Source organism: Halichoerus grypus, chromosome 9, assembly GCF_964656455.1.
Source record: "Halichoerus grypus chromosome 9, mHalGry1.hap1.1, whole genome shotgun sequence".
Taxonomy (NCBI): Eukaryota; Metazoa; Chordata; class Mammalia; order Carnivora; family Phocidae; genus Halichoerus; species Halichoerus grypus.
This window is the reverse complement of record NC_135720.1, coordinates 26,549,581-26,562,302: the sequence shown is the minus strand read 5'-3', so window position 1 is coordinate 26,562,302 and position 12,722 is coordinate 26,549,581.

Genomic DNA, 12,722 nt, shown 5'->3' with positions numbered 1-12,722 from the left:
TTTTGTTTGAGAGAGAGAGAAAGAGAGCGAGCACGAGTGGGGGGAGGGGCTGTGAGGGAGGGGGAGGGAGAGAATCTTCAGCAGACTCTGTGCCTTTTGTATTTCAGAAGGGGCAAGGCTCCATCTCACAATCCTGAGATCAGGATCTGAGCTGAAACCAAGAATCAGACATTTAACCAACTGAGCCACCCAGGTGCCCCTGTGACTGCCTTTTCTACATAAAACTCCTTAAATTTGTCTATGTTGATACACATAGATTTAGGTCACTAGTTTTAACTGCTAGATAGTATTCCATTGCTCAAGATTCATTTATCTAAAATGTACTTATCCATTCCCCTATTTACAGACATTTAGGTTGTTTTCAGTCTTTCAATATCACAAAGATTTTTTCAGTGAGTTTCTAGATGTGTCTGGTATGCACAGCTGAGAGTTTTTCTGGGGTTAAACCCAGAAGTTGATTTTCTGGCTACAGAATATTCATATCTTCAGCTTTTCTCAATATTACAAAATTGTGCTTCCAAATCACTGAGGCCATGTGCACTTGTACCAGCAGTTTACGAGCAGTCTAAGTAATACCAGGGAGTTATTTAAGCATTGCCAAGGTTTCTGATCTTGCCAGTCCAGTGGGGGTGCAATAGTATATCATTGATTTGATTGTCATTTATCTGAAAATGAGGGAAGTTAACCATCTTATGTTTCTTGGCCATCCAGTTTCTCAATTTCTGAATTACCTATTCACATTCTTTGCCGTTTTTCCCTTGGGTTATTTTCTTATTCTAATTCATTTGTAGACATTTTTTAAAGTATATTCTGGATAATACTAATAATATTTATGTACATTCATATAATACCTTGGTTTTTTAATGACTGTATGACAAAGAGGAAATTTGAATAATACCTAGAACTGGTAGTACCAGAAGGCCTTGGAAAGCAATATGGCAGTATATTTCAGAAATGATAAGCACTTACTGAGTATTTATTACATGGTAGGTACTGGAATATCTTAATCATTTTAGCAAACCTATGACATGGGCATATATTTCCATCTTGCATGTACACAAACTAAAGGTCAGTAAGTCAAACCAATTGCTTGGGCCATGCCAATAACTAGTGGAAGAGGTAGGATTCTATTTGATAACAAAGTCTGTATGTTTTCACAGCACTACCCTAGCTCTCATTAAAACACAATCCACTCCTAACAGCCTATTCCCAAAGAAATAAATCTAGCAGATAAAAGCAAATACACAAAAACGTTTATTGCAGCGTTTATTGATAGTGACAAAATATTATAAAAACCTAGGCTCCAATATAAGGAAATAATTTCCTAAGCCCTTCCCCATAACGCAAGCGACTCTGAAAAATGAACAACTATGTCCTCTCAAGGAGATTCCCCGGTAAAGCTGTTGCCGAGTAACAAGAAACTAGTTCTTTAGTGAATGAAGACAATCTACGGTAATGGTGGATGACTAAGAAGTTGCTTAGAGTAACTTTTTGTGGATGGAAGAGGCAAATGCTGTAAGGGATTCATTTGTTAATTCATCTGTTCATTCATTCATTTGTTCAAGAGGCACGAGTGAGGCCCTTTGTGCACCAGACATTATGTTCTGTGTCAGTAATGAAAACCAAGGCATGCTCTCTGCATTTAGGGGGCTGGGAGTTTAGCAATGATGAAATGGAAGCATAGAGACAGAGGAGTCAACGTTTACACGCTGCAAGCGACACAGATGTGCCACACAAATAAAGCTTAGCTCTTGTGCTTTCCGTAACTGATCTCGCTTTGCCCCTTGGTGATGGGAGGAGATGGGAGGAGGGAGAAGTGGACTTAAAGTTGCCCGGGAAAGGTAACTTCCCTTATTCTGGTTTAAAGTCTGTCTTAGGTGACCTTCATTCCTTTAGAGTAAACACTTAGTTATCCAAAGTTCACACTTCTTTGTTTCAGCCTATCCTCGAACATCTTTCATCCATCCATCTCCCCTTTCATAGGAAGACAACAGGGAGCATTTACCTCTTTGTGGGGAGGTGTGGACTTCACAATGAATTAATCCTAATCTTCCCCACTGAGTCCAATTTGCCTCCATCTCCCCTGGCAAAGGCTCATCCCTGGAGTGATGAACTGTCTGTTTCTTTGGTTCTAGCAAGGCACAGAGGTAATTTCTCAGGGACAGCAGCCATCAGCTGCTGCTGACAGGGTCCCTTCTTGGCTTCAGCAGGTGTTGTGGATACCTGGAGCCCTTACATGGCCATGTGACAGACAGCCTAAAAGCATAGGCTCTCTTGCCAGATGGCCTGAGGTTGAGTCCCAGTCTGGCCAATTACTAGCTTTGTGATTTTAGGCAAGCTACTTCACTTCACTATGCCTTGGTTTCTTCATCTGTAACATGGGGCTAAGAAAAAAGATCATCTATCTTGTTGGGTGGTCAGGAAGATGAAATGAAGTAATGCATTTAGAGGCACCTAGAACAGTGTCTGGGGTTCTGGGACTGTTCCAGCCCTACTGTCTGTTGGCAGGATGCATCAGCTCTCCTCAGCAGTCAGAGCCTGGAAACTCTGGATCTGGGCCAGAATATCTTGGGGCGGAGTGAAATGATGGCACTCTCTGAGGCTTTAAAACAAAATAATGACTCCTTAAAGACATTCGGGTTGAAGACAGATAAATCTAGTGTGGAAATCCAGAAGCTGTTAAAGGATGTGAAAGACGGCAATCCAAAACTGACAGCTGAATGCAAAGATGCGGGAAGAGCTAGATCCTCATGTTGTCACTTCCGTTTCCTGGACATGCTGAGCTCATTTTCTAGTAATTACAAGTCTCGAAGAGGGTGCCCTGATATCTCTAAGACACCTCATTAATGAAGACCAGATGGTCAAATGTTAATTACTGGTCAAAATGTAGAATTTAGACCTGGCTTTCACTCTCTGGTTTCTAGTAAATTCTGTACAAGTCACATGCCCACTTTATGTCAAAATGTTCGTTATCTCTCACAAGGATACGAGGATAATAAAAGGCAAGCACTTTGTTTGAAAAACAAATGTTCAATAAATGTGAGCCATTTTTCTAGACTCTGACCTCACCAGATCATCAGATGGCCCTTTTATCCCCCCCCACCTTGGCACTGCCCAGTACAGGGTGGGAATGGGGGGGGGGGGGGATTTGGATGACTTCCATACCTGGCAAGTTGAGAGAGAGGGCTTCCTTCTAAAGTTTTCCTTGGGAAGCTGGGCACGTGATCCTACACACACACACACCCATGTGTGTTAGCTTTCCTCTCTACTTCTCTGTGACTTCTATTCCTCTTTGATTCCTCTTTTCAACCCAGAGTTTTATCCTAAGAGGAGAAGTAGGATGTTTAAGCTACTCTCTTCTTCTACCCATCATTCCTCTTTTGTAGCAAGAGGCTCTCTTGTTCTTTCTGTTTAGTGGGAACATGACATGAATCACATCCTGAGTTCTCTCTACCTAAGGCTTAGAGTAAGACTTTGTAATCAGGCCTCCGCACTTTGCTCCTCATATGTAGGGGAACTTTTAGTATAGAGAAATTCCTTTTCTCTTTCAAGTAGGCTGATTTCACAACTAGGGGAGACTCAAGAAACTCAGCCTGGAGATTCAAAGCTGGCCAACTACTTCCATATTTTGTGTTTCTTATCCTCTCTCTAAAGGGGTGAATACCGCATCCACCCCTACACATTATTAGCTTCCCTATTTTTCTCTGATTTCTACCCCTCCTTGATTCCTATTCTCAACCCAAGGAAGAGCCCCCATAAAACAAGGTGGATGGGGGGAAAGCAATGTTAGAAAGTGTTCCCCAAAATCATCCCCAATATATATATATACAAATAACAGTAGCTCCAATCTCTTAAATACTTAGTATGTGTCAAGCATTGTGCTGGGCTCTTTTCATATAGTCTTTCAATTCATTCTCACAGCAACTATAATTAGCCCCCTTTTAACAGATAAATAAACAGAATCTTAAAGATATTAACTATTTGCTGAATGTCACACAGCTAGTAATGAGCAAAGACGTCTGACGCCAGAGTCTACTCACAATCACTGTGCTCTTTTGCTCCATAAATATGCAATGATGTGGCATAAGAATGATTTGGTGAGCCTAGAGGCGCCAGAGCCTGGTGGCTAGTTAGTGTCAGGGCTTCAGAGAAAGGGAGAAACAATTCTAGATAATATGAAAGAAGAATTCAGATCTTTGGGGAGAATCCAAAAGGGAGAGGATGAGGAAAGATAAAGACAGTGGTTAAGAGAGGAATTTCTTTCAAGATAGAAAAGCAGACAGAGCCAGAGTATGGAGGGTTTTGTAAACCATGATACTTAGTTGCAACGTAATCTTATGGGCTATGAGAAGCAATGGAAGTGATTGGGGTAAATAATCCAGAGATGTATTTCCCAGCCAGACTTCTGCTAAATGATGATAGGGCTGTGTAGCAGATGCTGTTGATGCCCACCTTGAAAGCCCGTTGACCCGCTGCTGAGTTCACCCCGCAGCTGTGGTGGACCGTTCCCAGGCACATTGCAAGCAACGGTGTCTCTCTCCCTCTTTGCCTGAGGGATTTGACCAGCTTGTTAGCTCCAGCAGAGGACTCCTCTGAAGTGCTGAGGACTTAATCCTCTACCATTCAGGGACAGAGGTCAGTTGATAAAAACTCCAGCTTCTGCATCTGTCAGGGGACCGTCCTGTGTGGTTGCTCAGAGAGTCTGTAGCAGGATCAAGCCCCAGCTGCCTACAGCAATAACCAGGAGTAGTAACATTAACACACACTTTATAGGCTTTTCTCCCTTCTCTATATTACTTTCCTCACTTCCTCGCTTGAGATTCCTGGGATCACCTCCCAAATACTACGTATATACCTCAATTCTTGTCTCATGTTCTACTTTGGGGAAAAACCAGTCTAAGACAAGTGGTTCTGGGAGTGGCCTCAAGATGGAGCCTGCCATTGGCTCGCTCCAGTCAGTGGGCTGACAGCATGGCCGGGCTGGTGGTATGTGCCTCTGCAGTGACTCCTGACAGCCTGGAGCATCACAATTACTAAGACACTGTCTGTGATGGTTGGGTGGAAGAGCATGTGCTGCCTTCTATGCTCTCTGAAGCCCTTGAAAGAGATGGGGGCAATAGTAATGACAAGGATGGTGGGATTGTTAACTGGAGAGAGGGAATAAAAGGCTCAGGTCAACCAAGCATCAACTCACTGTGGCACCATGTGAAAGCCAGAGATCCTCCTGGAAAACATTTAAAGAGGTCCTGTGGAAAGAGCCGAGATGCCCTTCAACAGACGAATGGATAAAGAAGATGTGGTCCATATATACAATGAATATTACTCAGCCATCAGAAAGGATGAATACCCAACTTTTGCATCAACATGGGTGGGACTGGAGGAGATTATGCTAAGTGAAGTAAGTCAAGCAGAGAAAGTCAATTATATGGTTTCACTTATTTGTGGAACATAAGGAATAGCATGGAGGACAATAGGAGAAGGAAGGGAAAAATGAAGGGAGGGAAATCTGAGGGAGAGATGAACCATGAGAGACTATGGATTCTGAGAAACAAACAGGGTTTTAGAGGGGAGGGGGTGGGGGGATGGGTTAGACCAGTGATGGGTATTAAGGAGGGCACATACTGCATGGAGCACTGGGTGTTACACGAAAACAATGGATCGTAGATCACCACTTCAAAAACTAATGATGTATTGTATGGTGACTAACATAGCATAATAAAATAAAATTAAAAAAATAAAAATAAAATAAATCTTTGGTAGAATTCCCCTATGAGGGGAAAAAAAATAAAAAAGAGGTCTTTATCTCCTATATCTGTAGGGCAAGCTGTGTTGAAAATCCAGCCTAGGATTTGATATAAGGATGACAGACATACAAAGGAGACTGAAAGCACAGTCCTAGGTCTTCCGTGTTAAAAATCGGGCTCTGATAGGGAATGAGTTCGACTCTTAAGACCTGGGGTGGGGGCATTGGATGGAAAGCTCCACACTAACAGAAAAGCTACCTCCCGCTGCCTGGAACCACACAAAGTTCCTACCTGACGCAGATGCCTCACGAGGTAATAGTGTCCTTATCGTGTTCCTTCCCTCATTGCTTCTATACCAAGAGCTAGGACGAGGTCTTAGGATATCCTCAATGGGAGAGTAAAGTTCATGCCACAGAAAGAGATGGCCTATCCCACCAAAAGAACTGCAAGACCTGATTGATCTATCCAGTCAGTACTGAGGGAATGCACATGGGAATGGATGTTAGATTGAGAGACAGGTTGGTGGAATGAACCACCCCTCAAAAAAATCAACCACCCACTTAGAGACTCAGACCTTTCCAACCTGGAGGGGGCAGTAATTCATCCTACCAGCGTTGATGTCTACTTCTGTTTCCCTTCCTTGCCTACCAGCCCCATTATCCAAGGACTTATGGAGTTGTTGAGTTATTGACATGAGATCCTGTATCACATTTCCTTAAACTGAGGGAGCCAAAGGGACCAAGAGGTCCACTGGTCTTTCCATACACTATCTCTCCCAGAAGCTGCCAGACTGATAAAATATTAAAACAGCCTTTTACAGTCTCAGCTAAGATACCAGCTCACAGACCTTTCAGGGCTGGGATCAGCCCCTTGAACTTTTACTCCCAGTGTCTTATTTGGGGGAATTTGTGACCCCCTCTAATAGAAAATTCGGGCTCTGCAGAATTAGAGGGCTAGATCTCTAAGAGGGGATGAGTCTCAACCAGGGGACATAATAAGGATTCCACTGAACCTAAAGCTACTGCCACTGGTCACTTGGGGTTCCTCATGCAGGTAGACCAAGAGGGCAATAAGCCAAGTTAATATACTGGTGTTAATTGAACTTCATCATCACAAGGGGAAATAGTTGCTGTTATGAAATATGAGTGAAAGCCTCAGCCAGAGTTGCAATTATGGGGACTATAATTGATTTTACTAATCCTCCCATTTTAAATTCTGCTTAGAGCCCATGGCCCACAACTACCCTGAAGCGTTAATACCAGAGTCTACCCAATGCAGGGCAGGGATGATCTAAACAAAGCCAGGAGTGAGGGACTATAGCAGACAAAGCAGACGTCCACCTGCATCTCCTTGACTCCTCTCCTCTCTGATTTAGCCTTACACAGTTACCTTACACACTGACATCTTCCCACCCACCCCAGCGTCCGTCTTTCTGTCTGTTGGCCCAAGCACTTTACCTGGCACCTTGAGAGCTTGCTCAGCCTGCACATAGGGCCAGCCCAGACATGCCAGGATGTAAATCCCAGGAGCGAATCTCAACAATGAAAGACAGAGTCATGAGATAAATAGCCCGGGTGGCTTGGCCTTCAGTACAACTATTTTGAGGGGCATTCTACAGGCTCCTCGGCAATATTGAACCCTAGTTGCAGTGATCTGATTACACACACACTTGTCTTTTTTCCTAAGCTGTTTCTCCTCATCCCTTCATTTGTGCTTCCTGGGATCACTTCCTAAATAAACTCTGTATCCCCAAGACCTTGTCTCAGGAATCCAAATTGAGGCCATGTGCCATGAAAAAAAAGGAAGTGTTCTGATTTCAAAACTTCTTGATGACTTATAATTCATTTTAGCACATTAATAGTTCCAAAATTTACATGATAATAAAAAACAAAAAGCAAAAAAAAATTACTTTTTAAATTTTTTAATTTTTTTAAAGATTTTATTTATTTATTTGACAGAGAAAGAAAGAGCACAAGCAGGCAGAGTGGCAGGCAGAGGGAGAGAGAGAAGCAGGCTCCCTGCCAAGCAAGGAGCCCGATATGGGGCGCAATGTGGGTCTTGATCCCAGGACCTGAGCTGAAGGCAAATGCTTAACTAACAGACACCCAGGCACCCCTAAAACATAATTCTTTAAACCTTATTTACCTCTGTATTTCCCAAATATATTTGTGTATGGTTAAGAGAATGGGCTTTGGAATCAAATGCACCTGGCTTGAATGATGGCTCCATTATTTCCTTTGGAAGGCACTAACCTCCCTAAATCTCAGTATTCCCAAACTCTGACATGGATGTGATCACGTGTCTACCTAATGGGATTGCTGCTATGGTCAAATAAGAGCCTGGCACACAGTAAGGAAGTGATACAAGGTAGATATCGTTGCAATTGCTTGACTGTAGAATCCTTTTTAGTAACATCTGCTAATATCCAGAACAGGAATAGTTTTTGGAACTTTCTATATGCATTTCTCTTGTGAAAATCTGATCTCTCATCTTGTGCAGAGAATATTAGGTCAATTCTATATGGGGACTTCTCTTTCATATAGAATTGACCTAATATTCTCTGCACAAGATGAGAGTCTTAAATGCGTTTGTAAAACTCAAAAGAAAAAAAGCATTCTTACTAGTTAATTCCTGCAATTGAGAAACCTGTGTTTAACATGCCAGCTTGGCACAGAATATAAGCCCGCCAATGCTGCTTTGAGGATTCTCATTTTGCCTGTTTTTTTTTTTTTTTTCCAAACTTCTTTGTTCAGTGGAAAAGGTGTTTCAAGAGAAAGCTATGTTTTATTTTTTTTTTTTAAGATTTTATTTATTTATTTGACAGAGAGAGACACAGCGAGAGAGGGGACACAAGCAGGGGCAGAGGGAGAGGGAGAACCGGACTCCCCGCGGAGCAGGGAGCCTGATGCGGGGCTCGATCCCAGGACCCTGGGATCATGACCTGAGCTGAAGGCAGACGCTTAACGACTGAGCCACCCAGGTGCCCTGAAAGCTATGTTTTAGAATGTAGAAGTTGTCTACACTTTCCCACCAGTCCTAACTCATGCTGTGATGACTTGAGGGACAGGTTGAGGGACAGATTGGGCTGCTCTGTTACCAGAACAAACATAGGTCCCCAAACGGTGCCTTCCTCATCAAGGACCGGCTAAGAGAAAGACCACAGCAACAGGCTGCTTCATGTTTAATAGTCTGCCACTCATCGTGTAGTTCCCATAGTGGCCTTAGGATTGCACAGCCATCAGTTCTGAACACTTTTCTTACCTCTTCTTAGAACAAAAATCTGTTGTGTAAAAGCATGTGAACAGCTAGGCATGTTTTATACAGAAGCCGCTGAGGACCAGACCAGCTACACTGAGGTGACTCAGGTGGAAGGTTAGCAGCAGATCTGCTTGAAATGGCTTTTCCTTCAACAAGTCGGCTCTCCCAAGGTCCCAGGACAGCGCCCCTTTATGCATGCGTGACAGACAGCCCATGCAGGGGTTCCCAGAGAGCCCCACTACGACAATTAGGCTAAAAATCAGCCAGTTGTCGCTGGAAGCTTCTTGTTAGCCTGCTCAATCAGGAAGTGTACAGGTGGCGTTCTGAGCTGAGGAACTTCACTGGGGTATTTCTTACTTTTTAACATAGAGTTCAACGTGTAGTTTCTCTTAAGGTCTGTGTATTTGCAGCAAGTGTGAATACAAAATGATAAACATCACTTGACTCAGCTTCGACTTTAATTGGTGATGTTTCTGAATGTTGCATTTACCCTTTAAAGACATAAATTGGAGGACGGGGAGTGTGTTCACGCTGGTAGTAAGTCCTTGATGTCGATGGTGAGAGCAGTCTCTGTTTCTGAGCCTCCCAGAAGAAAATCTGGGGAGGTAAGTGGGGTTGGGGTGTGCAGGGAGAGATGGAAGAAGGCTTGACTAACTTCTCAAAACAATCCCGGTAGCAATTTTCATTCCTACTGGGTCTTTCAGTCCTCCTCCTTGAAGTGAGGACTGTTCCACTGTGGTATCTGGATGCCCTGATCCCACAGCCAGGGCTGCCCAGGGGGACTCCTCCTAAGGGGTGGCGCGCCCCCCACCCAGAGAACCACCCCAGAGGGCAGGCTGGGAGGCGTCCTATGTGGTCAATATCCTGCTCTGAGCCAAAGGCATTTGTATTTGTTTGGAGCCTGCCGAAAATTCATTTTTTTCATGGTGATGTCTCTAGTCTTGCATCCAACTTCTGACCACCTAGACATCTTCAGAAGACGTGATTATTGTAATGGTAAATTCTATCAACATGAAAGTCATCGTGGCCAATGCCAGCCTCCTATATGTACTTCAGTTTTTCAATCTTCTCTGTCTGGACTGAAATCAGTTTTTCTTTTTGTTGTGTTTGGTTTTTTTGTTTTTTTTTTTTTCCAAGGAAAAAACATTTAGGCATTGTGGTGTTACTTAACTAGAAATTGGGTGGGGTGGCATTTGGAAATATGCCTTGTCAATGAAGCATTTCGACTGAAGAAGATCCACTGAGTCACCTGAACAGAAAGCACAGAACAAACAGAGGATTCACCTATGGAACTTGCTTTCAAAGTCTCACTAAATTGACTTGCACTGATTTAGTTCAGTTTCTGTTTCAAATCTAAGTGTTCCCTCTTAAAAGTAACTAATCCAAAAACAGTTGACAGTCACAGGCTAATTACCTTGAATCTTTGTACTGGAAAAACTGGCTGAGCAAACCATTATACAACTATCATGATTATTTGGTGACTCATTATCACTAAGACAGCCTTATTCCAGTTAAATCAACCAGGATCCTTTCTTCGCCAGAGAGCTATGTTTACACACCACACACACAGACACACACAACTTTGGAGTTTTCCTTTATCTCCACAGCTAAGGAGACTACATTCCTAGATCAACAGTGAAGTGCAGAGGAATACAAGTGGAACATCTTTAATATGGCAGGGTCTGAACCTCTTCTAACTTTCCTTTTCGGCTGTCTTTGCCCACACCTGAGGTTTGTTATCCTCCCGCTGCCACACCCAGAAAATACACCTAGCCACTTAGCAGACTTGTGGAATCCAGGAACAATGAGCTATGCGAGTGACAAGGCAAGCCCAGCTCCCGAAGAATGATCTCAAACAACAAAAGACTCTGAACATCGACTGACGGGTCCCAATCTCAGTCTGTCCTCAGGAGTTTTAAAACCTGAAACCATATCCACAGGGGTGAGATAAAGCAATCTTTTGACCTCAGTAGATCTGTTGTTAACACTCCGTTGCAAAACAAAACAAAACAAACAAACAAACAAACTAAAACAGTTGCAAAAGGAGTGAAGAAATAGGGGAATTCAAAAGAAGGAGCAGGTCAGTCTCTTTATCCCAAGTTCCCTGAGCAATGTGTTCTTGCCCCTGGCGGAGGCGTGGGCATCCTTACTGCATGAGTGTATGAAATATTCTTGTTCAGAGTCATCCCTCTTTCACGGCAATTTAGATTTCAAAGTTGCTCGAATTTCTGTTACAGTTTTCCTGGTAATATTGTGAATTTCTTTCTATAGAAATCTATTTGTTATGGATTTAATCCCTCTAGTAGTTGTTTATTTTTCTACATTTTCTACATTTTTTCCCATATTGGTCAGAAATGTGGATTTAACGGAGTCCGCTCCACCATCTTGCATCAGAAGCTCCCTGGAATACACATAAAGCTTTTCTTCTAAGCTTTAGGGTTACTTAAGCTCATGATAGAGTTCACATTTACTTATTTAGTGGTTCTTTCAACTATAGGAATCTTCTTTCATTTTCAAATAAAGAAAAAATTCCATCACGGTATTAAGATTTTGGTCATTGTCTCTAGCTGTGAAAGTCAGTTTGAAAAAAGCCACATTAAAAAAAATAGCATCACTTTACCCTATTTCCTTTTTCCCAAGAATATTTAAGTAAATTAACAAATGAGCAGATACACATACAAACACACCGAATCAAAGAATTTTGAAGGAAAAAAAGGATCATTTGCAATCATTTTATGAATGAGGTTATAAGGCGGGGGGGGGGGGTAGGGGTGGGGAGTGGAATAAACTGCCCCAAGCGTGCACAGCCTGCAAGAGCTGAAGTTGGATGAGATTCAAGTATGGCTTTTTCGGGTATGCCTAGAAACACAAGCTGATTCAGCACTCGTGTTTATTATATGAATAGGACTGTCTTTCATCAGGAGTTTATAGCAAAAATGAAGATATTAGGACTATATTCTCCCATTGTTTTCATTTTCTTAGAAAAGGAAAGCCTATCAAACTTTATTGTCAGTCCTACAGTATATGCTTTTGAAGCTAAAAGTAATTACAATCCATAGTTACCTTGTATGACAACTGAAAGACCTTGACATATTACTTCTTTGTTACATTCAACAGTAAACGGCACCGAGCATATCTGACTACTTATAGTGTGAGCGTGAGGTAATTGTTCGGGAACCTACAACTGCTTATTTAAAGGGTGGGGACTCTTAATATAATTACAGAGCCAAAAGCCACCCAGCTTTACTAGGGGAAATATCACGCAATGGCCATTGTCAGTCTGCAGATGGTTTCTTAGTCAAATTCTTCATTACTTTCCAGAATGCTCGGGAATTCTCCAGCTCCGTTTATGACATAAAGGTATCTGTCCTGGTGAATATGAATCAACAAGGAACGGAGGATCTCTATGCCTAAACAAGGCTGAAAGAAGTAGAACATTTTAGCCAAAGTAACAATGCTCAGTGTGTCTTTGTCACAAACATTTCAAATTGAAATGCTTCTGTTAATATAGACCATTGGCCCCAGGAAGCCATATTTTTTCTAAATGTGCATCATTAGAATATAGTGTGTAACTTATTAAGGAGGGGAAGAAGAAAGTCGGACAGGGAAAAATCCGAAGACAGGAGTCCTTGCTTTAGAGAAACTTATATCTGAGAATTGTTTTCAGGTATGATGGGAGCTCTAGTTTTTTAATGTCTAGCTACTCATTACCTTTGTGAG